This window comes from Centrocercus urophasianus, unplaced genomic scaffold (genome assembly GCF_019232065.1).
Source record: "Centrocercus urophasianus isolate 14NV4802_14NV808 unplaced genomic scaffold, USGS_Curo_1.0 seq_18, whole genome shotgun sequence".
Lineage (NCBI taxonomy): Eukaryota > Metazoa > Chordata > Aves > Galliformes > Phasianidae > Centrocercus > Centrocercus urophasianus.
The window spans coordinates 8,784,871-8,811,075 of NW_024884733.1; the positions used below are offsets into that span (position 1 = coordinate 8,784,871).

At 38.3% G+C, this 26,205-nt stretch overlaps 2 long non-coding RNA genes across 22 annotated transcripts in view; one reads left to right on the forward strand and one right to left on the reverse strand.

Moving 5' to 3' along the window:
- LOC122161028 overlaps positions 1–26,205 on the forward strand; it is a 256,600-nt gene that overhangs the window by 208,743 nt on the left and 21,652 nt on the right. For 12 of the 21 annotated variants that reach the window (XR_006169046.1, XR_006169049.1, XR_006169044.1 and 9 more), the window contains 7 exons: positions 5,197–5,383; positions 8,356–8,491; positions 14,145–14,391; positions 15,756–15,890; positions 19,496–19,631; positions 20,945–21,068; positions 21,796–21,898. This is a non-coding gene — a long non-coding RNA (uncharacterized LOC122161028). Of the gene's footprint in view, positions 1–4,749; positions 4,802–5,196; positions 5,384–8,355; positions 8,492–13,033; positions 13,235–14,144; positions 14,392–15,755; positions 15,891–19,495; positions 19,632–20,944; positions 21,069–21,795; positions 21,899–26,205 lie in introns of all 21 variants that reach the window. The other 9 variants (XR_006169039.1, XR_006169047.1, XR_006169050.1 and 6 more) reach the window with 9 other exon arrangements.
- Positions 2,689–5,775, reverse strand: LOC122161032. Its single transcript, XR_006169065.1, has 4 exons — positions 5,244–5,775; positions 4,452–4,668; positions 4,078–4,190; positions 2,689–3,143 (listed from the first exon to the last, which is right to left on the reverse strand). It is a non-coding gene; the product is annotated as an uncharacterized LOC122161032 (long non-coding RNA).

A 26,205-nucleotide genomic window follows, 5' to 3' on the forward strand; every position in this document is an offset into this window, starting at 1 on the left:
CGGGTAGCTCGGGCAAGTCATCATGCCTCTCAAAAACAGAGTAAATTAAATTTCTTACGGTGCCTAACTGAATGATGACTGAATACCACACCTGGAATCATTTAAATTCTAGCATTGCTAGGCATGTGTTTTATTTATCCTTTTAAAATAAATCTAGGAAGTGGTTAGGTTAATGCATACAACCTTAGCCTAAAGGATAAACAGCCAAGCCAATAAATAGAATGTTCAGGCTCCTGCCTATTCCTGTCTATACATGCAATCATCTATAGCACCTGTATCCTCTCTAGTGGATGTTTTAGGACCAACACATTAAACTGCAGAGAAAGAGAAATATTGGTCATGTACAATGTATTTAAGTGAATTTTCCCCTAGGAACCAAAACATTTAGCTGATGATTATCAGTTTGTGACAAACACGTTTTTCTTTCTAATTGTGGAATTGAAATATTGTACTTGTCTAGTTGTTTGAAATTTAATTAATGTGAGTTCTTAGCTTAATACAAGGGACTTTCTGTGCTTAGAGTGCTTAGGGGAAAGGTGGGAGAGAAGGAACAAAGAGAGCAGCTTCAGTATCCGTGTCCATGTCAGCTATTCTCACATGCCTCGGTTGCCAACAGTCTCCAAAAAGATACTGCAGCAATGGTGCCCAAGAGGTGGTCAGCCTAAAGAAACAGGCTGGCTGCCATTACACTGCAGCAGCTATGGACTGCAAAGAGCCAGAGCAAATGCCTACTTTGGTCCCGTGGCTGTTGATTTCCCTTTACTGCCATTTAGTCAGATAAAAAATCTCCAAATGCCTACTGCCAGCCACTTCAAGGCTTATCTGAGCAGCAGACAAATTAGAAACAATTGTGTTTCTTTCCCTGTCCCATGCAAATGCAAACTATCAGGAGAGGACAGGGAGGAGATAGAGTTGTAGCTCTGGTATTTTTTACATGAACTAAGATATCAGTCTGGAATAATAAAGAGGAACCTTTCCTTCCTCTTCCCTGAAGACGCAAATATTTTCTTTTTGTGTGATTCTCTCAGAACAGCATATGGACCCTGTCGTTTTGTATGCTTGAAAGGCACAGAAACAAAAATGTGAATTTTGCACTTAACAAAAAATCAAAGTGTATCTTCTGACAGATATTCTAGTTGTGAGATGTGAAATTGTATATATTCATTACTTCATAATAGGGCACAAATAGGCTCTTTGGTATTTTTCATCCAGAGTTCAGAAAGTGACAGTGATGCTGTATTGCTGAAATTACAATGCTTATCACTCCAATCTGCTGCTGTTATTTCCGTAAGTAACTCCTGTATGTACAGAAATGTATATGTAACCTCTAGTGAGTAAGATGGCAGGACCAGTCCTTCTTCATAGTCAAAAGAAATCACAGAATGTGTTATTTTTTAATTAGCTTCTGGGGATGTGACCCAAATATCTTCAATTGCAAATTACATATCATATCTGTTATTTCACAGTGTGCAATATAAAGGAATCAGTATAAAATGACTTTCAGTAGTTTAGAGGAATGCTACTAGGTCTAATAGAGAATGATTGAATGATTTGATTTTGATAAAAGCTGAATTTTGAGCACTCCACTGACCCAAATGTGAGTAAAGAAGAAGGAATCCTGTAGGGCAGCCGTTCTGCCATTTTCCCCTCACCCTCTGTGAGCTGCCTCCATGGAGGCCGAGGGAGCAGCAGGCAGTGGAAAGGGAACTGTGGTTAAGGCTGTGGCTTTGGAGACTGTCTGACTGGATTCATTTTCTGTCCCTGCCTGAGAAAGTCATTTAGGGGACTTCTGTGGCACAGTGCCATTCTGCATTTAGTCTAGCTACATAAAGCAGCTCCGCTCACTGCAAGTAGCAGCAGATAGTTTCTTTGACAGCCTCTCCATCCTCTGTCTGGGAAATGGGAGGTGTAACATCTCCTTTCCATTGCCCTCCTTGTGTGTAATCTTCTATCCAAGCATATTGCTAGTAACAGCAGACCGAGCTCATGGGTCCAATCTTTGGCACCTCTTGGCAGTGCTTGATTTTGCTCCATGAACAAATGGTACTGGAGTTATTCTTTCAGCTTGACACAAGCAGTGAGTGTGCTCTTAGTTTGCTCATGGAAGATGACTTGTGCTCACCTGTGGAGCGAGCGAGCGAGCTGTTCATCCACCAATTAAAGTCACACCTGATTGCAGTGTGCTGGTACTTTCAGAATCCTTTTAATGACAGTGACCAGATCCTTGTATGTGCTGTAACCTTCTAAAATGAAACAGCATCCAGCCACAGTTTTCTTGCCATTTAGTCATAATGGGTAGAACAAAGACTTGCCTTGATTAACATATAAAATTCAATTTAATATTAATTCCGTTGTAATATTTAATTCCAGAAGCAAATATTAATGCATTAGATTATTTGAAATTATTTCAGCTATTTTTATTAAACATACTAGAACAAGTATAAAGCATTAATCTTTAAATTTCCTTAAATCTGATAATTTATTGCTGGATGTTGCTTTGTTATGAAACTTCTGCTCACGTATTCCAAACTGAATCATCTCCATGCCCCTAGCAGCACAGCTGGTAGAAAACTATTAAATACTTTTTTTATCAATCAGATCCACTACACTAATGAGACCTATCTAACCCAGCCATGAAAAGGCCTGCTCAGAGTTTAGGCAGTGATCTGTTTTCCCACCCAGGCAGTAACTGACGAAACATCTGAAGGCTGTTGCTCCAGATGAACTGGGAAACCGTTTTTTAAAAAAAAAAGAAACAAAACCTGGACATGTTTAAACATGCCCAGTGCAAATGCTGGAAGTGCAATGCAAATGCTGGGACAAAAAATAGCACTTCCCTGCCGTCCTGGTTTTGAACACCCACTAAGAGGTAAAAGTATCGTCATATGTACGAAAACCTGTGCAAGACAAAACAAGCAAAGTCCCTTTAACCCTCTGGAGGAAATGTTTACAATTCTGGACTCTGATAAAGCTGGCAGTATTGACCTTTCATCTTTCCAAGCTATGAGGCTCTGTCCTTCATGTTGGTGCTTATGATTTTATTTTTCTTAAGTACTGAGTGGGACTTACAGGAAGGAAACTGAGACAGATGGGAGTAAGCAAGAAGGAACGTGACTCTAGGGTTGACTGTTTAAGGCATTCACCTGCAGAGAGGAAAGGAAGGAGAAGAAAACGGTTATATTCTGGTCTCCCTTTCAGAGAATATCTGTCTTTTATCATAAGATGCTGCTAGATAAAAAACAGAAAAATTTTAAACCTTTAAATTTAAAAATAGAGCTGGTAGTGAGAGGTATGTGGCGTGGTCACATTAAGTCTCCTTGGCTAATTTTCATCTTATCTGACTTACTAATTAAGATTTATCTGTTTAAATCTTTGCAGCTTCTGCTTTGTCAGCATTCAAAATACTTCACTGGGATCTTTAAAAACTGCAGATTCATGACAGGATGCAGTCTCCATGGACTTTCTACGTGTAATCAACTTCCAGTTACTTAACTATCATCTTTGCAATCACATCCTTCAGCAATACACGCAGCAAATTACAGCTCCATTTAATAAAATTAACTTCGGTTAATCAATCCTAAAGTCCCTTTAAACAAGTATCATATATTTCTTAAAAACAAGAATATGCCTAAATAATGTAATTATTGTGAATGTCCAATTCTGGATAAAGGACAGAACTTGAAGTACATATTTTAAATACAACAATAAAAAGTTCATTGAAATAATTTTACAACACTCCCGCTATTCTTTTCCTTCTAATTTAATTATAGGCCCACAAACACCAAACCTCAGATAAGTTAGAGATTAAACATGCCTTTAATAACAAAAACAGAAAAAGCCTAGTGTTGTTATCCAACATCCAAGCACCAAACAATCCTTTACTGCCCTCCAAAGACCTGAGGTTTTTTTCTATAGCAGGAAGTATGATTATTTTGTCATTATCTCAGTTTGATGCAGTAGGTTTATATCATTGTTGAAAGCCCCACAAAAACATTTATGAGACAATGTTCACACTGCAAACTACACAGTTCTTTGACAGCATCTTCCCAAACTGCTTGCAGGTACTTGCAATCTTACCTTTCTTTCTCGCTCTAGAAACGCTTTGATTAGATGCCACATCTCTGGTCAACTGTAGTGCTCAGCCAGAATCTGCCCTTTCTTTTTTTTTTCTGTGTGCATTTTGTTTGTTCCTGAAACAAAAATGTTAGCATTTTGCATTAGCCTCTTAGTAGGCCAACTGCTTGTGTGAGAAACATGCTGAAGAGCTGGGTCTGTCCAGGGTTAAGGATGTGGAGACTGAGCATCAGAGAACAGTGAGGGGTCAGGAGCCTGAAACAACATGTTCCAAGGAGGCACAAAGGGCAGGGCTGAGTGAAGGTGTGCATGGTGTGCTGGGTACTGCCTCATTAACACTAATGACATGAAAATGTCTTAGACAAAGCACAACCTACCCATCCATGTTTCCATCAGCCGGATAGAATTTAGCCTTAGGGCACCAACATGTTCCCCCATCGTGGCAGACACAGCCGGCGTGCATGGGGAGGGGTGGTGGTTGAGCCTCTGCCTTTCCTGTCTGACAGCCAGTGATCCCAGCATGACAGATCTTGACTTGCCCTTCTCTGCTATCTATCCTCTGCCATTAAGTATTCATGCAGACTCCCAATTAGGCTGTGGAAGATAAGAGCATTAATTGACAAAGTCATATTCCTTAGCCTCTGACAAAAACAATGTTACTCTTTCATTTTTCAGGTAGGTCTTCAGCATTTTATGCTGAGCATTGTTTCTTCCATGTTGAAAATAGGTAAGAATGGATAAGCAATTACTGTACTACTGATCTGGATTTCAAGTTGTTCTTTTTGATTTAGAAGCTTTATTTCAGGATATTAAAACATTTACCTTAGTTTTCTATTTTGTGGTATTTCTCCACTAAGATATCGTTCAGCTGATGTAACATGCTTTAATACCTTAGCAGGATCAAACAGGCAACTCCTAGCTTTACTCGTGATGATTAAGGATGGGAGTCATGCTGTGAAAGAGTGACTAAGTGCTGTTATTGAGAGCTGACAATTTTCCTGGAAGATGGATCTGATAAATCCCTAGCAAGCATTTCAGTAAAATGATCCAATTTTAGAAGATTAGTATATTTTCCTAAATAAATACATATAAAAGCTTTTCTAAAGGTGCTCATGTCTGCAGGACTCTTCTTAAAGGAATTCTAAAAAGGGAAACTCAGGAATGCCTACCTGACTGTCCCAGAGAATTGCCATCCAAAGGAGCAGCCTACAGCAGCGCAAGCATTTCACCTTCTGGATTTGTAGAGACGGGATTTGTTGATGCTGAAGGGAGGAGGAAGTCAAGAGAGAAAAAAAAAAAATTCTGGGAGGTAAGCAGCAGACAACATTTTTCCCAGACAAGTTGATGCCAGATGAAGCCTCAAGTTTGTCTTGCTCGTGTAGTTACTGTAGCCATTATAGCTAATAGTTTTTGTGATCTTGGAGAACCATCTCACTTGTAAATTAAGCGCACAATATTCTGTAGTTGTTTTGCTGATATAAGTTAATAAACCTTTAGTAGGATATAGGTATAACTAATACAAATGAGAGTTACAGTGTAATTATGTAGTGGATAGCCACAGGCCTTATGAAACTACAAGAAAACAGAAATGCTTTAAATACAAATAAAGTGTCTTATATGATCTTAAATATTTGCAATTTGTTATTATTTGTAGCCATAAAAATGCTTTGCCTAAAAGAAGCCATTTAGAACTCATTTTTCTGTGTCTGAGTGGAAGTTTAGCTGTATTCTTCTGCTGAAAGAGGATTTGGTCCTTCATTTCCCATCCCTTCCCTCCACCCTACCCCCCCTCCCTCCCAATCCTTTTCACATCTGCAGAGGGACTTATATCAAGAAAATGAAACTCTCTCCCATATAACAAACTTAGTCAGGGCCAGCTGGTAGCCCACATCTCAAATTCAGCATTTGAGATGCTTCCAGTGAGCCTGCATCTTTTCTTGGGGGAGGCAAGAGCAGTTCAGGAAATAAAAGTTTCCAGGATATGTTCTAGGAAGAGAAAGGGAAGGCTTCCTACCCAGAGCATGAAGGTGAGAGCAATGATATAGTCCCCCACCCTGATCTGTGCCTGCCACTCTTGAGAGGGTGATGAGGAAATTGCCCTCAATCTCAGCTGGCCACTGAGTGGAGTTATCCCTTGGGGCTGCTAAGTGAAGACTGCCCAAACTCACCTTTTCTAATCATTTCACTCCAATCCTTATATATATTTTTAAAATAAGAAAAAGACAAGTAAACAAACAAGCTAAAATAGGTATAATTATATATTGAGGTTATTCCAACAGGATATTCTCCAAAGGTCTTCTCTTTTTTATTTTGAATAATGGAGAAAGTTATGACCTAATTGCTTATTCCAACAGTAGGCTATGTTCTGTGCTGAATGCACCCACTTCAGCAATAGCTCCTGTTTAACTCAGTACTACTGGCTGTTAAAAGCTGATTTAAAAGTTAAAAGGAACAAACTAGTTTATTGCTTTGGCCTCAAGTAATCAAAGCAAGTGAAAATTCATAATGGAAAAAGACATTTGTGTTTGTCCTCCACACTAATACAACTGAATTTATTCTCCATCCTTTTCAACCCCCACCTGTTTTTTTCTGACCAATATAATTTTCTATATATTTTCCACACTGTTTTGTTGTACCAAAAATATTCTTTCCAGCGGTGTTTGTTATTCCAACTCTGGGCAAAGTCATGTAGTTCTGAAGATTCATTCTGCAGCAGGACAGCTTTGTTTCAGGCTGCCCTTTGAAAAATATTGTAATGCTTGCAAGTTCTGGGCCCTGAATGTTTCCATTTTCCTGCTAAGCGCTGCACACAATTCCAGAGATGTTTGGAGTTCTTGGGCACTGGAATTTCATCACTCTAAGTTCTGCCTCCCTTGCCGCATTTTAAAGTGGCAAAATAACTCCTTGTATGAAACATAATATTCAGTTTGATCTGTGTTCCTCTTACTCAAGCTTAAGGAATCCTAAATCTGCCTTTTCTTTCTTTTCCTGTCATTCAGTTCATTATGTTGCTGTGTATATAACTGACTCATCAGTCCTCCTGATCTGAACTGTACTCTTAATTTGTGCATTTGTATCTGCGTGAGAAATATTTTGAAAACTGTCTGGAAAACACAGAAGCACAGTCGCTCTAGAAAAATAATTTTAGGAGATCCAAGAAAGATTTCAAGAAGCAAAGCAGCTGCTTTTGCATTTTATTTTTTCTGAAACCTCTTAGTCTTTGGGCTTGGAAATTTATGCTGCGTTTGAGATATCTTTTTGGGAGAAACAGCATGTGTAATGGTGACGGAATCAGTGCCAGATTTAAAAATAACCCCAGCAGCAGCAAAATGCTGTCCCTTACAATTCATCTCCCTGCTCCAGTATTCCTTGTATAATTTGTTATCATCTTTCACAATTAAATAGTTATAAAATGAATTTTAAGAGAACTTAATGTGATTCTGAGTGCACCAAAAACCATGTGGTGTATATCACACACACAGCTTGCTGAACTAAGGAGAGAAATTATCAAGTTAGTTATGTGGAAGCTTTCCATGGTCTCCTTACGTGACCTTGTGCAAGGCCATGAATGTTTGAGGTCAGAAGGAACATAAATATTCATTTCTACATGACTCATTCTGAATACTCCACTAGAAAAATTTTAAAATAATTATAGTTAACCAGCACTGAAAGCATTTTGGACATCGAACATTAATGTTCTACACGTTGGTTTGGCAAAAGAGTCTTTTCCAGTGTTTTTCTTACTGGAAAACAAAAGCTTTGATCAGACTGCCCCCTACAGAAAGCACAGCAGTGCTGTTTTAATGCTATGGTGTATTGTCAGAGATGAGGAGGGCTTGGAGCAAACACGTCACAGCACTGAATTTGCCTTAAAGCTTCCAAAATAAAATAAAATAAAATAAAATAAAAAAGTATAAATTAGACTAACAACTATTTTTCAAAATATTTTACATTCCTACTTTTGGGGGTGTGTGTAAATATTTATTCTCTTCAGGAAATGCCCTTAAAATGCTGCTCTTGCACTCCTAAATTAAGAGCAGGCTGTGGAAGCCGTGTTTTCTATTCTACTGCAGTCTGCATGCTCCTTTTCCTTCCCTCTTTTTAAAATGAGAATTGGTTCTCCAGACAGAGCCTGAACATGTATTCACTAAGCAACAAGCACTTCAAAGTATTTCTGGGTAGTCTTGGGAAGCTTACATTCTGAGTTTTCCTCTTATTATTGGATAAAAAGCACTTGTCAATGATTTCCACATTGTGAGCTTTTTTCCCCTTTTCCCCCAGTGTTTAAACTGTCTCCCAATAGATCTGTGTATGGCAGAGAAAGGATCCCTGTGATGTTTCATACAACTAGAAGTGAAGGTTTTAATTCAGCGTTCACAATATATGATTTCAGCATTCAGATACTTCCACATACAAGGTAAGTGGGTCACTCTGAAAGTAATGCCTCCTATTTATTTCCATGGGAATACAGCTGGTACATTGAGCACAATAACACTGTTTGAGAGCGCAAATTCTCAGCTACCGAACGCTGTTTTTCAACACAAGCATAACCATTACCTGTGCATTTTCACCAGCAATGAGCAGGAACCTGCATGCCACCTTACAACAATCTGCATCAGCAGAGGTGACCCATGGTTGCTGTCACCGCTGCTGGAGTGCACCATTCATTGCCTCACTGTGCTCACATCCTCTATTTGGTCTTCATAAATGTTCAGCAAGTGTCAGTGAATGTCAGTGGATGCCATTTTTTCCCCTTGGAGGAATTCAGTGACACACTTTTGCTTCATATGCACTTCCATGTCAGACACCATTTTGTCAGACTGCCCCTCTGCTGCCATCTGTCACACAGCAACAACATGTAATGGAATACTGGCAGGAAGGTTCATCCTCTACTGCCATACCACCATACATCTCTGACACTGTGGGTCAACATAATAAAGTAGGAGGCATTACTTTCAGAAATAGTGAAATGTAGTGAAATGTGAATTCGGATGATGGATAGAATGAACAAGACAAGCAGCCAGCATTATGAGTTCTGGTTCTTGTTGGGTTAAGTGGGGGCTAAGGTTTCACCTGTCCATTTGAATAGAACTCTGACAGGGCCATTAAAACCTTGAACATTAGCTCCAGAAGCTTTCCATTCTCAGACTGCACTGCGCAAAGGTTTTCCATTTGACAATAACTGAGGAAATAGCATAGACCTGCAACTTTTTTTGCATGAGCATCAATAAATCTGTGAAAGAGGGAGAATGCCATTTCTAATGGCAGACCATTTTTTTCTGGTATTAAAGAGAAGCTAGAAAGACTGTTGTCTGAAAACGTTGCATGTAATGGATAGTAAATAGTAACAAAGAAGAAGCTAGTTTTGGAGGAAAGTGTCAAAATGAGACCTATTTTCGCCTTCCCCGAGACTATCCGGCTTTTATGACACCCCTTGCGATTCCAAGTCCCACCAGCTAAGCAGCAGCAGCAAGTTTCTCAGAGATCCTTGCCTTTACTACTTTTTTTTGGCTGTATAGTTTCTAAGGCATGCCAGATCCTGGCTTTACATAAGATACTTCCCAAAAAGAGTCAGTGAAAGCATTGAGTATTTTCATTATGAATTTGGATCCCTTGAATATTTTGAGAAACTAAATTATTCAGTTAGATTCTTTACTTGTTAAGGTAAGGGAAGGCTGTTTCTTTCCCAGAAAAAAAAAGGAAATACTCCACAATTAAATCCCAGATCAAAAACCACAGTTAGGTGACCTATTTCCAGATGGACCAAAAACCAAATGGATACTGTCATTTCTCCCTTTCTGCTTTGTGAGTTTGCTTGGATCTGGAAAGAAACAACCCAGACGTGTTAGTGCTTATTCTCACACTAAACATCCATTGTCTTTCAACATCCATTATGAAGAGAGAAGCTCAAACTAAGTACGATGCCAGTGTCTGACATCTTGATCAGAATCATTTCCAGATTTTAAAAACAAAACTGATTCTCACTAGGAAACTTGGTAAAACTGAAGATACAAAATGAAACATCAGGAAACTTCACCAAACTGAATCCTGTTGGATATTTGTAGCTGTTGAATGTTTGCAGCTGTTTCTTTAGTCCTGATTAAGGGGGATTTTCTGAGAAGAGCAGCACAAGTGCAGTCTCCATTCAAAAAAAGTCATAGCTAAGGGTATTTGGCAATTGAATTTAGGGCTCCAATTAATAGTTTTAATTTAAATAACTATGATTGAATAATATATGGGTTTTTTTTCCTACTTGCATTTTGGTTATGAGGCACCCTAACATTTATTATGATACTCATACATGGTTTTGAACTATATTTGTAATGATAAATAATCTTTTAGCTTAAGTATTGGATCTACAGATTGCTCAAAAATCTGGATGAATATATAATACTGTGGGATTTAATCTAACAAAATTCCAGCTTTTTTAGAGATGAAGTCTGGCTACTTGATTTTTAATTCCTTTGAAAAACTGCCTCATTTCCTTTTATTTTCACAATTTTTTTATGTTATGTTTCTAGGCACGCGCCCATTATTCCATCTATGTTCCCTAATGGCAGAGAAAGATTTGTTTTAGAAGTGACATAAGAATGTAGTAAAAAGAAAGGAAGGTCAAATTTTAATGTAATGTATGGAAGGCATTAGTCCTCCAATAAATGTAAGATATTATGTCAGTGGAAACGGAGTCGAAGAGCCTCATTACTTTTGATCTTTCAGATAGATTTGCTACAGATTTCTTTAACTATATTCCCACATTGTGTAACTATCATAAAGTTTGCCTTGTTGGAGTCTTGCTTTATAAAAAATATATTTTGCAGAAACGGATTTTTTCCATCTTTCAGTTTAAAAGTGATTCTTGGTATCTCCAGAGGCTGTTCATGCAAAAGTCTGAATTCTTGCTTCTCTTTGTGGTCAGGCATGTAGTTACAATGTGATAACAACAACAACAAAGTAATTCTATCTTTTTTAGTATTTGCAAATACTTTTTTTCTTTCATTTTTTTTCTGGGAAGGCTGAATAGATTGGTCATTTTTAAGCGAGTTATAGTTAAGTGGAAAAGTTTTGTAAGGGGGTGTTACATTGCAAAATGTGATGTAATGGGTTGTTCCCACTTAAAAACACAGACTTTGCATATATTTCAGATAGGCTCTACCAAATAATTTTGATATATGCAAATTCTGCAGAGAAGATCCTCACAACTTAGTTCATGACATTAACTTTTATACTATCATCGTGAATCTTAACATGTTACATTAAATAATTATTGCAATTAATAAATTCATCAGGAGAATTCTTTTATGTTGATGTATTTTGGTCCTGATTATCCCAAAATACATATAAATTATTCAAAGAAGACTACAGGGAGGCTTCCTTCATTGATCCTTCTCAAGGAGTCATTGTTTGCTTAAATGCTTAGAGATTGCTACATCTAAGTACTTAGACATTTCTACCTTATCTCCATAATAAGAGACATTTAAAAAGAAAAAATTATGCAATGACTTAAAAATACCTTAAGCATGAACAGAAACTTTCTTTTTTACTAGGAACGTTTTTCATTAGCATCAGAATGACCCTTGTCTCATTTGCGTATTTCCCTCATTTTCCCTTCTCTGAATATCCAAAGATTGCTACCCAAACGCCATGTCATTTTCTGTAATTCAAGTTAAATAATATATAAATAGATTTATGTTTGTCTTGTAAATTAGAGTTATAATCTTGGCAGCAAAATTAAGGAGCTGGCTGGTGGAAAAAAAAATAATAACAACTTCTTCCTTCCCTTGTTTTGTCCTAGCTCCTTCCTTCCCTTGCCAACAATTACAACTCCTTCTTCAAAGGGAACACGCGGTCAGAGAAAGCCTGACTTTTCAGTTTCTCTTTTGCACTGAGCAAGATGAAGCAAATGGAGCAGTGCAACTCCAGTGCTAGGCTCCTGAGGAAGCTTCTAAGATGCTGTCTATGACATGTGCCAAAATGATTTCTTAAATTACACCTCCACTACTCTAAGAGAAAACATTTGTTACAAAGTCTTTTTCTCAACACTTTAAATCTGAAATACCAAAATACCTAGTTTCATTTTGCAAAACTGGAGGACATTGTGGCTCAAATACGCAGATTACGTTGCGCAGATGCAGATGAATTCTTACAGACATGCAGCTGTCTATTACAGCTGCACAGAGTCAGACTTCTGGCTCAGAACTCTCCTTGAAATGTAAGACAAGTCTACCTTTTTGTTGGTTGCCAATTGTCAGAAATTCACAGATAATTACAGTAGGGTGAGGCGTTACCATGAAATGTGGCAGGATGACTGACCTTTCTAATATACAATCAGAGATGATGTTTCAGACTTTTTTTTCCTCTTAGATACCACAGAGATATGAATTTGGTCCTCATGGTCACATCTCACAGGCATATATCACAGAAGGCTTCATAGGACAGCAGCATAGATTGTTTTTTCTAGCAGAGTGTGCCACATCATAGAGCTTTGTATTGCATAACTTTTACTGTTGATTGAAATCAGCCTTCTTCCCTATTTTCATAACTGCTGTTTTATCTTAACTTTAGTCATCACCTTTGAGTGTAGGCTACTAACTGGATTAAGTCGAAGAGAAAGGTGAGGAAGAAGCATAGTATTTGCAAAAGTGAATAAATGACCATTAAGCTGTTTTTTCCCAAATGTGGCTTTTATTTGTTAAACTGTAATCATTTCTGATTTTTGAGTATCTAAACTGCAGGCGCTACGTAGTATTGCAGATTCATAAAGCAACCAGATGATCGCTGGTTAAAATATGCACAGAAAATTACTCCTTGTTTCCAGTAATTTTTTCTCTCTGTTAATCTTTTCCCTCCCATTTGAGACAGCGTATCTTTTATTCTTCTCATTGGTTGCAAGCAGAAGATAAGAAAACAATGAAATCTTAAGCTGCAATGCAATTTCTTTCTTTTCTGTTTTTCATACCAGTGTAAGACTCTGACAATGCCAGTTTGGATTGTAATGGAAGTTGGACTTTTACTGAAAGTACAGAATAGCACTTCCTAAAAACCTGAGAATGTGGAAGCATGCATGCCTGTCAGCTGACCATGCTCTTATCCGTTCTGTGACATGAAAAAAATGCTCTGGCAATGCTGCTTATCAAGAGACACCTAAAGACAAGGCAAAGGGGTAAAAGCTGCAGTAGAAGTGTCTGAGATAAGGGGGAGGAAGTAAATGGAAAATCAGATTATTACATTTTCTAGTTCTCTGACTGCTTGCAGACAGCCCTAGACAACTTGCCAGGAAAATGTGATTGCTAGCCCTAATGAGTCAAACATTTGTGAGGAATGCTGATTATATAACCAGCCAAGGCGTCTGAAAGAGCACATTTCTTTCAACTGTGCAGCAGAGATGGACTGGTTAAGCAATAATAATTAATATAATGTGCTTTAAAAAGCAACATTCATCCACTAGTGCCAAGGAAGGTTTGCAATAGCCTTTGTAGGCTTCGTTCTACAGTCACGGCATACTGAATAAATAGTAAACAACTGTACTCCAGTTTTAACAAGTTGGAAAGCCAAAGCAGAAAATTGTGAAGCTGTTTAAAACACACTTTAAAAGCTTGAAGATCATTCCAGAGGAAAAAAAAAAAAAAAAAAAAAAAAAAGTCAGGATTATTATTTGTATTGTAGTAGTGCTCAGAAATTCTACTCCTGAGACAGCACGCCCATTAAGAACGCATTAGAAATATGAGTAACTTCATGTGATGTGTAGAACAAGCAACTAGTTCTGAGCATGCTTAAAAAAAGGTCCTTGGAATTTTGAGTCTGAGAGTTCAGCTAATGGTAGGAAGCTATTTTACCTCTCAATCTTGCTTTATTTTATTCTCCTCTGACTGGATACTATAGCATATGACATATGGTCTGCTTAAATTAGGCAGGCACTCAAAACCTTGTTCCTTCATTTCAGCGTGTGAAGCCAGGTTGTCTATTAATAGGAAAAGCCCTGAAAGACTGTGTATGCAGCAGTCAGTCTCTGCATGGGGGAAATGAAAGCTATGATACAATAGGGAATAAAATGAATTTCTTGTGTATTACAGCCAGAACCACTATATGCTACCATCATTCCAAGTAAAGTGTAGAATTGCTGTTATATCTGCATGTCTGGGAGGTGGCATGCTAGTGACCTGATGTATGTGTTATCCAGCATACGGATTTTCCAGAGTGATCTCCAAATTGTAATGGACAACCTCTTTCCTGCCAGCAGAGCCCAGAGAGGAATAAACCAAGACCACCAGCTAAGTCACTGCGTAATGTGCTATGGATATAAGCATTGAATGCCCTCAGGTATTGTGTTTAAGTGAAAGGCTTTAGCCAAAAAAAGAAAAGAGATGCATATAAAAAGGATGTTAAGTATATCATTTTCTTCTTTTAGAAAACTGGAATTTTTACAAGAATGTTGCAAAAAAATCTTTTGAGAAATATCCAACAAAATGCCCACTTTACAATGTCACTAGTTTCCAAAAATCATTAAAAACAATTACGTTAATTGTAAGCTATAAAATTTACTATATGATCATTATTATGCAAGAACTAATACATATGTAAAATATCATAAAGCTAAGTTGACTGCTGCAATATCCATTCCTCTGGTTTTGACAAATGCAATTTTTCAGGGATGAATCTGCACTGCATAGCACTGCAGAGATCATTTTCCTAGCCCATCGTTTTGACTGTCAAATATAAAACTCTTTTTCTATCTGATATAAGCAGCTTGTCTTCACTTTCAAAGCCATTCGTAGCTTCCCCTCATCCTACCTATCATCTCTCATTCAGGATCAAGAAACCACTTCTTTCACTGATTAGCCCATGATGCCAGCCTCCTCCATCCACTTCTTAGACTTTCAGTCATTCCATTTCAAGCTTTATCCTATGCCATGCCTTACATGTGGGAAGGGCTCCTTTAGACATCTGCGAAGCTACCTCATTATCTTCCTTCTAATCCCATCTGTGAGGTTTCCCTGCCATCATGCCTTCAAAAGAAGTTTCAGAGTTTGGACTGCATTTATCTAGTCATAATGAGCAGCTCCCCCTCAAAAAAGAAACATTTCTGGATCAAATTTGAATAGATCATTCCCAAGAATAAGAAGGCTAATATTTCCTACTGAGATGCAGCACTGTTGTTTCTGTATGGTTACTACTGCCTTGTTTTCAAAGACGCTGCCTTGCTGTTTTGGGGGGGGGCGCAAATATTTCTGCTAGAAAACAGAACAGAATGAATGTAAGGGTGATCTGTCTGGATTATAGGAGCAATTGAGGTAGTCACTGACATTTCTGAAATGAGAAGATGCTCTGGGGGTGACTTGGCCTTTTACTTCATGTGGCATGTGATTGACAAGAAAATGTATGGTTTGTTTCAGCTAAGTGAAATAGTGATCCTGTGGCTGGGCACAGACATTAAAAATATCCCATATTTGTGAGGAAAGATTGGATAGGCATTTTTAGTTTTGGTGACCAGTTTTGGGGGGATTTGGGGACGCAGGGTATTGTCTCTGGTTTGCTCAGATTTCTATTTTGGAATGAGTGAGTCATGGGAACCACTGTATTGCACTGGGTCATCATCTTAGCTGAGTACATTTTTCTTTGAAGCAATTAAATCTGTAGCCTTGAACATGTTTGTGTGTTGTATCACTGCATATTTTCATCCCCAGTGGCAATGACTCAGGACCAAGTCGACCTTTTGCAGGAATTACCTGCAAAGGAAACTGGGAACTCCACGACATCTGTCATCCTTCCCTCCAGATGGTGCCTCCAAATCTCTTCTGAAATGGTGTGTGCAGAGCAGAGTAAGTACTTCTTGTCTTGATCTATAAAGCTCTAATTTTTATTAGATTTACTTTCATGATGTTTGAGAAAGGTGCTGCCTCCTCCACCTTCCCATGCAGTCCTCTTTGGTGTATGAGGGCCCTGTCATGGGTTCTGCAGAAACAGGAGGCCACAGTATCCCCAGACTCCTCATTTCACCTTAGCTTTTCTTGGGCCTCTTCTATGTAACCATCAGGGTTCTCATTTTCCAGTCTATCAGAGGTTATAACTGCAGAAGTATCAGCATGATGCTCAATTATGCTGCATGAGGATGCAACAGAAACATTCAGAACTCTCCATTTATTGCAGAACACTTTGTTCAGCTCACGTTTGTTTGGTTGCAATCTTCAAACACATCTTAGAATTTTCAAGTGTTGGAAATGTCTTCTAGAGAATAATGACTAGATCCAGTTTGGGAATCTTTAGCACTGGGAAAAAAAAACATGCTTAAACTTTTCTCATTGCTGTTCCATAATTTGTCAGAAGTAGATCTTAGAAAGTCAGGCGGGGAATTCTCCAAGGCACCAAGTGGATGCAGCAAGACATGATCTCGTTCAGAATTTCAGTCTAAAAATACCCACAGAGCTGTGCAGATTTCCCAAAATAAGTAAAATTACTCCCAGACTGAGCTTTGAGCTTTTCTTTTTCTTCCAAGTTTCAGCAGAAAACTATATTTTTGTAGGCAAGCTATAAATCTCTGAAAATAAGAGTTTATGTGGAAATGCTGATACAGCCTTAGTTATAGCACTGGTAATGGCTATAGCACTCAACAATGATTTGACTCTGAAGGCCATTAATCCCAAAGAAAACTTTCTTGGAAGAAGTTGAACTTTGGAGGTCAATGGGATCTCAGAGGAAGCTGGATTGAAAACTCAGAAAGGCTGCTTTTGTCCATGTAAATCAATTGTTATTGTTTTCCTGTCTGAGAACATTTTAATGCAAAGACTAAGGATTTACAAACAGGAAATGGGAGAACTTCAAAAGATCTTGTAAGAAGTAGTGATTCATAACATTATTTTTTTAGATAGTGCTATTTTAAAACCTTGCTCTGAAGCCATAAGATGGGTTAACTGAAGGAAGAACTACGTAACTCACTCGTGTCCTGGTTTTAAGCTTACAACAATTTTTTCCATGGAAGAGTAATTAAAAATTCTATAAGAACTGTGATGTTTCAGCAGGCTTTGCAATGATAAACAGAAAATAAGCAAGAAAATTTAACAACACAGGCTAGGCAATCTGAGGAAATATTTTTAGACTGCTTTAAGACACACATACACACACACACATACAAACAAATAAAAAAAATCACTCTAATCCAGCTTAAAAGGAAGCAGTAACAGCACGTGGCTTCACAATAAGGCTACATGAGATAGAAGACAGAAGTGCAAGTCTTCAAGTGTAGCAAAGGAGCACACTTAAATTCTACCAGGGATATCCAGGGCTCTTATGACATCAAGACTTTGTGACTAATTCCTTAAGAAGCCCACACTTCAGGGTTTTGCCAGTGGTCAAACCTGCCATTAGGGTCTGACACGCTTCCTGGCGTTAGAACTGAAGAACGCTTGAAATCATTGCTAAATGCTTCCCTGCTACAGTCTGGTAAATCAGAGTCTCATTGAGAGCCTGAGCAAAATGTAGACTATGAGGACTAATTATTTTGCTACAGGTTGTTTGTTAGGCTTCTGATTCCTCATCAGCCTAACGAACAGGATACTGCTATGTCCATTCTTAGTTTAAGTTTTGGAAGCAATGGCAACCAACCAGCTCATCTGTCAATTAAAATAATACCAATGAAAGTATTTTGAAATTTGCCTTCTTTTATTGAATTCATGCAAACAAATTACTCACTAACTTTTGAGACTCTGTGAGTGGGCTTATAATTACTAATTAATCACAGACAGTAATTAGTATGTCTTGCCTAGCGTGTTTTCTTCATTTTGTGTTGTTTTCCTGGTTATGCCAGAAACATTGAGAATTTATTTAATTAAAAAAATAAAAAGCTGCTGAGTAGAAAAAAAGTGTCATACTTAAATGGAAGCATGAGTAATGCATCATCCATTAATAAAGGAATGCTCATTAGCACTATCCAGCTACTCTAGTAGGAGGCTCTGCACAGCACTGCCAGTGTCACAAGTTCACAAGCTCACACTATATGCACTGGTCAGTCATCACGATCATTGGAACTGTGCAAACTTTGCATATGGTGGTAGAAGAGATTCGGAAGAGCAAGTATCTGCTTTATACCTTGAACAACTTTAAGCTTCTGTGAATAATTCTTTCCATCTCTAAAATGAAGATACTAAGACCTGCCTCTTCTAAAAGAGCTATGCCATGCTATCCTGTTGCTGGAAATATTACTTTACCTACAGAACTGTACTACTGATCACATAGCATTTCTGCCTTAAGTTTCTGAAAGCAGGGCTTTTTATTAATCAGGCTGCAGAGGCATAAAGGGCTTAAGTACCATTCACGCTGATGACCAGAAAAGGTGCATATCGATTTTTTCATCTATGTTTAACACACAAGCTTGAAACATTTTTAAATAATTTGCACAGAATGAAAAGATTAGAAGAAAGAAAAGCGGAATGCTGTATCACATGTAGTAGATTTTAATTGTTGATATGGATAAAAATAAGAAACAAAGTTGTACAAAAATGCTAATATCTGTCTCAACCCTGATCATAGAATCATAGATTGGCTTGAGTTGGAAGGGATCTTAATGATCATCCAGTTCCAACCCCCCTGACATGGGCTGGTTGCCACCCCCAGCTCAGACTGCCAAGGTCCCCTCCCAACCTGGCCTTGGGCATCTCCAGGTATGGGGCAGCCACAACCTTTGGTGGCTGTGCCAGTGCCTCACCAGCTGCTGAGTAAAAAAAAAAAAAAAAATTATCCTAAGATTCAGTCTAAATCTCTCCTTTTTTAGTTTAAAACCATTTCTCCTCTTCCGGTTGCTATCAGATCGTGTAGAAACTCGCCCTCCATCCTGTTTATAAGCTCCCCTCAAGTACTGGAAGGCTGCAATGAGGTCTCCCCAGAGCCTTCTTTTCTCCAAGCTGAACAAGCCCAGTCACTTCAGTTTTTATTCATAGCTTTCTTCATAAGAGAGGTGCTCCAGACCTCTGGGTATTTTGAGATCAGTGTTTTTTTTTCCACCACCACTTTTCCTAACATAGCTGATGCCTGACAGTTACTAACAACTTGGAATAATAAAGTAGGAATTCATTCTTTTGTAATCAAATGAACAACCAGGACAAATAACAGCTATATTTAGCAAGCAAGATTGGGACAGTATTTTGTAACATCTCTTGTTCTTTCAGTTTGATGTAAAGGAAATGAACATTGGTTCAAATTATACATTCATTGTTATGTAGCTTGCTGAACCTGTTTTTCCTATTGCTAACTTCAGTGTACATCCAGAGCTAGTCTGCATTTAATGTTTGTATGGCACAGTGTGTTCAGTGTCTGAGCCTGCCTTCTCTTCTAATCCATGCCAAGAAACAATTCCAAGGAACAATTCCACAGCTTTTTTTTTTTCTACCCCCCAACAATGATGTTCATTTTGTGCCATTCCTTTGTTTTTCAGCAAAGAGTGCCTATCACTCAGCCCTCTGGTGGCCCTCCGGGACAGAGAGAATACAAAATCAGAAATAAGGACTTGCAAACGTGGCTGAAGATGCCCAGAGAGTCGTGTATCTGACAGCCAGAGAGAGACAGATGACGTAAGCAAATGACAAAAGTTTAACCTGTTCCTCTGAAATGGTTTCACTTGTACTGTGTGGCTCAATAGTGATTCTCAAAAAAGAATACCTGAAAAGGCACTGATGCTTTTTAAGGTGTTTTAAACTAATCACAAAATGAAGGCTGCACACAGAAGAAGCAGGAGGCACCTAACCCTGTAAAGGCATGTTACATACTCATCCAAACTCATGTTTGAATACTCATGTCATAGAGATGATGCATTCTAAGAGACTACATTTAATCTTTTGCTTACCAAGAATATTTTGTGTGAACTGATTTTGCTTTTATTCAAATAGGAGAGAATTTCTGGAAAGATTAAAAAAATAATTTAAATACTAAATACTTATTTTACTTATGGCATCAATATAACAGATTGTCAGAAACTTTTTCCACAGAAAGATGGACTTCTGTTTTATGACTGCTAAACAAAAGAAAAAGCATTTTGTCAATCCTATCAAACATCTTAGTTTTCAGCACTAAAATGATGCCTACCACTGTTTCCCGCTGGTAATTTTTCAATCAAAAGACGTGCCTTTCAACCACTTCTGTGTGCAGCCGAAGTCTGTGTGGCTAGTGTTTATTTTGACCTTTGTGCTAGAGAAGAGGTGACCAAAATCATTAAAAACTGGTGTTGCAACATAATGGAATACAACAGTTTAAATTGAACCCGTTTTAATATCTTCATTGTGATCTTTTTCCCCTCAGAGTAAAGCAGCAGCATAGTACCCAGCTGCATGATAATACTGGCAAGCAAGGCCATGAATTTCAACGGCAAACCCTAAACACTGAATGTGCTGTGCTTTTTAAAGAAATCCCCTTTTGTACCAGATATGTAATACCCTTTTGTGCTAGAGTGGTTTGCATAATAATGGTTTTCTTTAGTTATTCGTTGTGGTGTGATGGAGCTGCAGAGTGAGCTGGGCAGTAACAGCATAAAAGACAGTTCTCCATTCTTCTGTAATTTTTTGGAGATTTTCTTGTCTTTTAAAAGGTAAATACTTGTAACTATTTTCAGAAAAGGCATCCAATTATTAACATTTCAGATCTAATTATTACTTTTCTTAATATCCACCTTCCTATTTGAGCTCTGCACTTTCAGAAGCAGCAGCAATATTGCATCTTTGGCATTTATGGGGAACCTCGAGCATCTTAATTTAATTGGGCACATAATCATCTGGTGCAGATCAGTGCAACACTGTTCAGAGGCAACGATACCATGTCCAACCCTAACTGTAGAATGACTTGATTTCAAAATCCAACTAAAAATCATACTAAAACTGTCTGGCCCATATAGGAGCTGTACAACATTACACTGCACCACTGCTGAGATAAAGAGTACTAGCTGAATTCATCTGAAAAAATTAACATCTAAGATATACCTGAGATCAAGCATAAAATAAAACTTGAAGAATTTACTGGTAAGTTTTCCCATGTGAAATTTGTTAAGATTCCTCTTGGGCTTTTCAATGTGTTCTGATCTGGGTAGTAAGGAAGCAATATTTCCCAAAGGAGATATAATTACGTTGAAATGGAGCTCAGTCTTATTCACAGTGAAAGCTACAGAGAAGGACTAAAACCAGGGGAAGTTCCCCAGCTAATGTTCAATAAACTAGGCATTATTCTAACCGATCCTATCAGGGGATTTTTCCTTTGAAATCGGTGGAATTATGCCAACTTACTCTAGCTGTGAGGTTGGCCATAAATTACAAACGGTTTTCAACCCCTGGCCTGCAACCGCTGCAAGGGACCATTTCCAAGAAATCCCTCAAAAACAACAAAGGAAAGCAAGGCTATTAAGAATTAGCTTAAATTCAGAGTGCAGAGAGTTTGTAATCTCACTGGAAAATATTTAGAGGTTTGTGAATCAATAAAGGTCAAAAGCAGTTGGGCTAGATTATTTCAGATGAGCTGACAAGATGGATTAACATACAACAATACATTATCACATGTTAGCAGTGCAAAGAATACCCAGGAAAAAAAGAATGCTCTGGAGCCCAACAGTCACTGTTTTCACAGCTCCATGTGTCAGAGACCATTATAGCTACCCTGCAAAACCGAGATGAATACATCCTCATATCTCTTATCAGTGCAACAACTGTGTATTCCTGTATACTAAAATATCTAAGATCTGTCTTTGCTAAATAGAGTAACAAGAAATTTCACAGCTCCAAAGAGTGAACCTACCATGGATTAGTACCAGAGACAGAAATACTTCCTCTAAAACCATGAAGGAAGTCCCGGAATCTAGGTAAGAGAGCCTTGTAATTATTTAGAGCCTGAAGTCTTGTAATACAGAATCTCACAACACAGGGTTCTGTCATCTTAGAAATGCGAGTTGCCTCATGTCTGCTGGATACCAGGTACTGCTAATGCACTGCAGGTTAAGTAACATGTTACACTCAGTGGTAAGGGACATACCAGCTTAGGTCATTCTCCTTGACTATTCAAAATGGAAATGAAAAGGTCTTTCAGAAGGAAAATATTCAGTGGAGTTCTCTGAAATCTTTCACTAGGAAGATATAGTCTGTGCTTCGCTTCCTATGATGTTACAAGGCGCCCTGAGCTTTGCTGGAATAAGCACTTCTGCCCTAGAGCCCGTGAGATAGATCCCCTTCCTCCAGTATCCCCATTCCCCTCCCCAGGCTTCTGGGATTCTGAGATATTTTTCTGTTCCCTAACAGATGTAGCAAGAATCTTATGTGCTCCTCACTTTCATTTATTTCTTAAGTGTTGAAGTTTTTGTTCACAGCAAACTGTGAATGAGAATTAAATGTTTCTGTTAAAAAATCAAGTATGTCTATTTTATGTGAATGTTCCAAAGTGATGCAGATGGCCAAAGACTGAAGGAAGTACTCATGAGTTTTGTTTTATTTTCCAAAACTGTTATTTAACTCACAAGGCAGGGACCTGTCAAACATAGGTAGCACTCACCTTCTTCTGTCAATAAACATCCTTCAGATGGTTTGCCAAATCCATCTAGGTCTTACATGGTTTATGCACTTCTGATACTAACGAAAAGCTACAGATTTGACTGATGCAATTCTTTAGTATTATTTATGAATCAGTTCCAGAATTAAATCCTGGTACTCTGTATTGAGACTTGGTATAAAAGGGCACCTTGGAAGAGCCATCTATCAGTTACAGAGTCTAACTGTAAGAGTGACAGCTTAAACTTCCATTTATTTCAGTTATACTTAAGGTGCAGAAGCACCCTTCTGTCCCGTGCCATCATTAACGAGTGACAATGCTGGTCTTTGTCCATCTCACACATACATTACCTCACCTTTGCCAGTTTGAAAAACTCCCCAGGAAAGGGCAGGAGTGCTTTTGTGACATAGTTGTCTCCTAAAGCAAGCCTGGCTGTAAGCACCACTTCAGTTTGGGACATTTCAGTGACTGAGATGTATTACATGAAAGTTCACTGTGCTGCAAAGAAGGGCTCCACATGCCTTTAATTACCTTGTAAAGTTTGCCCAGCTGTTAAGCGTAGAAAATCTTTGTGCATGAGCATTTCAGTTAGGAGATGTCCTCTGTCTATGGTTGCACTTTTCTTAGTGTTACAAACAGGTTGTGCTGAAATCTGGACTCCCTGGGAAAATTTGTATGTGGATCCAAATTCTGTTGGTCATTTTTTCAGCCTAATCCTGTTTACTGCGTGTCTCCTCTTTGAAACAGTTGTGGCTGACTGCAGTGTGAGAGAGAGGTGGGCTACAGAGATGTTCCCATACATTAATCCCTATGACACTTTGACTGTATCAGCTGCCATATGAATTTCTTATGTCAGCCTTCTATTGCAGTGAAACATTTCAATATTTTTTGGTAAAAGAATACTCGTTTGTTTGGCTGATGATTGCAAATACATCAACTTTACATTCTCTGTGCAAATGCAGTAGTTCAGGAGACTTGCAGAGGTTCCCTGCATGCCTGGAGTGAGCCCAAAATGGGGAAAAAAGCACAGGCCTGTAGATACAGTGGATAGGGTTGCATGGAAAGGACGGACAAAGACAAATTTATTCCTATTCTCAGTGACAATCCAGGAAGAGTAGGGCCCAGTTTCAAGTAAGTTGAGCTTGCTCTGTGGTCTCTGCATGTGAAAATGCAGAATTCACCCCAAAGAGACTGCGACAGATCCAGTCACTGAGAATGCTTTCCAACAACCAGGGCCTGAGTCTTAATGAATTTTTTAAAGCTTATAAAATATTTTTTAGTTATGTATGCTTTAAAACAAAAGGTTTCTTCTTACATGTTGACATGTCTTTATTGGCACCATTTATTTACTTTTTATAGGAGTGGGAGCATGACTACTCCTATGCCAGCATATTTGATTGTGTGTGACTTGCTTTACATTTACAGGGATCTATTATTGCTTATGAGGACAAATAAAATTTCTGTAGAGTGTTTAGTTAACTCCCTGTTGAAGTTAAGCAAGACTTACCTTTGGAAAACTCATATAAGATTATTTGTAATGGTGCCAATGGGACCCTTGCTTTGCTTAGAAAAATGTATGTGAATTTATAATGGACAAAGATACAATTATCCCAGAATAGCTTCAGGAAAAATCATCAGATTTCTTTCAGATGAGGTACCCAGATAGGGATTGCAGTGTATGTTACTGTTCTCTGGGCAGGGCAGATAATGGCTTGGCTTCTATTTTCACTGTGAGATATATTCTGTTACCACTTTGAATGGTCAGGAATAATTCCCTCTAAATCAAACTTTGGCATTTCCTAAGTAGAATTAGTCCTTATTTATATGAGTATGAGACAAAGAATAATCTTATCCGGGGATTTTAATATTGCTAGTGATGAAAAACTGAATGATTGAAGTCTCTCTTACTCTCAGATCTTTGGAGTCTTTCAAAGTCTGTCCCAGTTTAATCCAAGAAATTGCAAACTCAGTCACATTCTAGCAAAAGAATCTAAATTCATCTTCCTTTTTCTCTTTTCTAGATCAGGAGCTCTTTCCTCTGCATTTCCACAAAAGCTTTTATGCAAAGTCCTTTTAGAGCCAAGGAAATCTTGTTAAAACTTAATTACAAATCCATGCTGTATTAAGAAAAGAACATCTGCAATGGGCATTTCTCACAGACTTGTGTTTAATTATTGACAGTTATTTCTGTTGTCTCCCCATCTACCTTGTGAAATACATTTTCTTTCTCATGAAGAGTAACTCTCAGATGCACAGAAGTGAAGACTTTTAAAAGATCCTCAGTTCCCCCAGCATCTGAGCATGTAGAAACTTGGAGGCCTGGCTGTCCTTCTTGTCTGCACCTGGCTTCACACCCAAATTCCTACAACAGCACCTCCACTGACAGCAAAGTGCTTCTTCAGTAGATGTGAGCTTATTGTCTAGGTATGGTTGCTAGGAAAAACAGCTCATTTAGTGTAGCAACCAGCTGGTGTAGTACATGCTTGATAAATCTCTTATCAGAAGTTCACACACTTTCAGGATTCTTCATGATTAGGCTTGATTTATCAATATGAAAAGAGCCCCATTCTCTCTTCATTTCACATACCTGTTGGAAGCACCTGTCTAGAGCTAGGTTTTAAAGCTTGAGAGCCTTGCCCTGCCAGCTCCTGCTATTCAGGCCCATCACACAGTGACAAACAGATGGAGCAAAGGAAGCACTAGGTTGTAAATTGGTTTTTTCTTTCCTTTTTATGTCTGTTCTGTTGATGTGAGCAAGTTAGCGGGCTTTGAGCTGCTTTGTTATGCATGCACAAATGTGCACTCCTTGGGAGACTGTTCAGGTGTTCAGTGAACTGTTATCTAGATGCTGAGGATAAGAACACAGAAAAATAGGCCAGACCAGGAAAAAAGCAGGGACAAGTCCTAGGCATAATATTCATCTGCAATTGTCTTTTCCCAGGCAGTATGTCTGATCCAAAGTTTTAATAGGGTTTCATACACAAGGCACATGTATTATTATTTTCATTCGTTAGCTACCAGTTTGTCTTAATGCTATTTAAGGATGTGAAATCAAAGACTTTAGTGTTGTTTTTTTTTTTACTTTTGATTAAAAAAATACTCTGTTTATTCCTATTATGTATATCTTGTGTCGTTTGCTTAAAGCAAGCAATTTCCATCAGTCAAAAGGGTCTAATTATTTCTTTAACTCATGCAAAATGGCATTTTTTGTTCAGGAGATGACGAAAAAACCCTTTTATCTTGGAATAAATCTAAGAAAAGTCTGTGCTAAAGAAACTAATAGCTTGTTGATCTGTTATTTAGCATTGCTGGTCATTTTTTGTAGCTGCTTTGTAGAATGCAGGTTAGGTCTCTGATACCTCTTAAAAGTCAGTTGATAGATGACATTGGATTGCTATGGCAGCTCCTACACCCTTCCATCAAATAGTTACTTAAGCAAAGAGTTGGTGCTCCCCTTAGCCAAGAGCTGTACAGCTTGGCAATTTTTGGCCTTTGAAATGGCTGCATCTTGACCTTGACCATCTGGGTGCAACCCAAAACACTCTCATATGGACACCCACCTGAAGAGGAGGGGCCTTTGAAGGCCTTACAAAGAAACCAGTTTGCAAATCAATTTAAATGCAACTT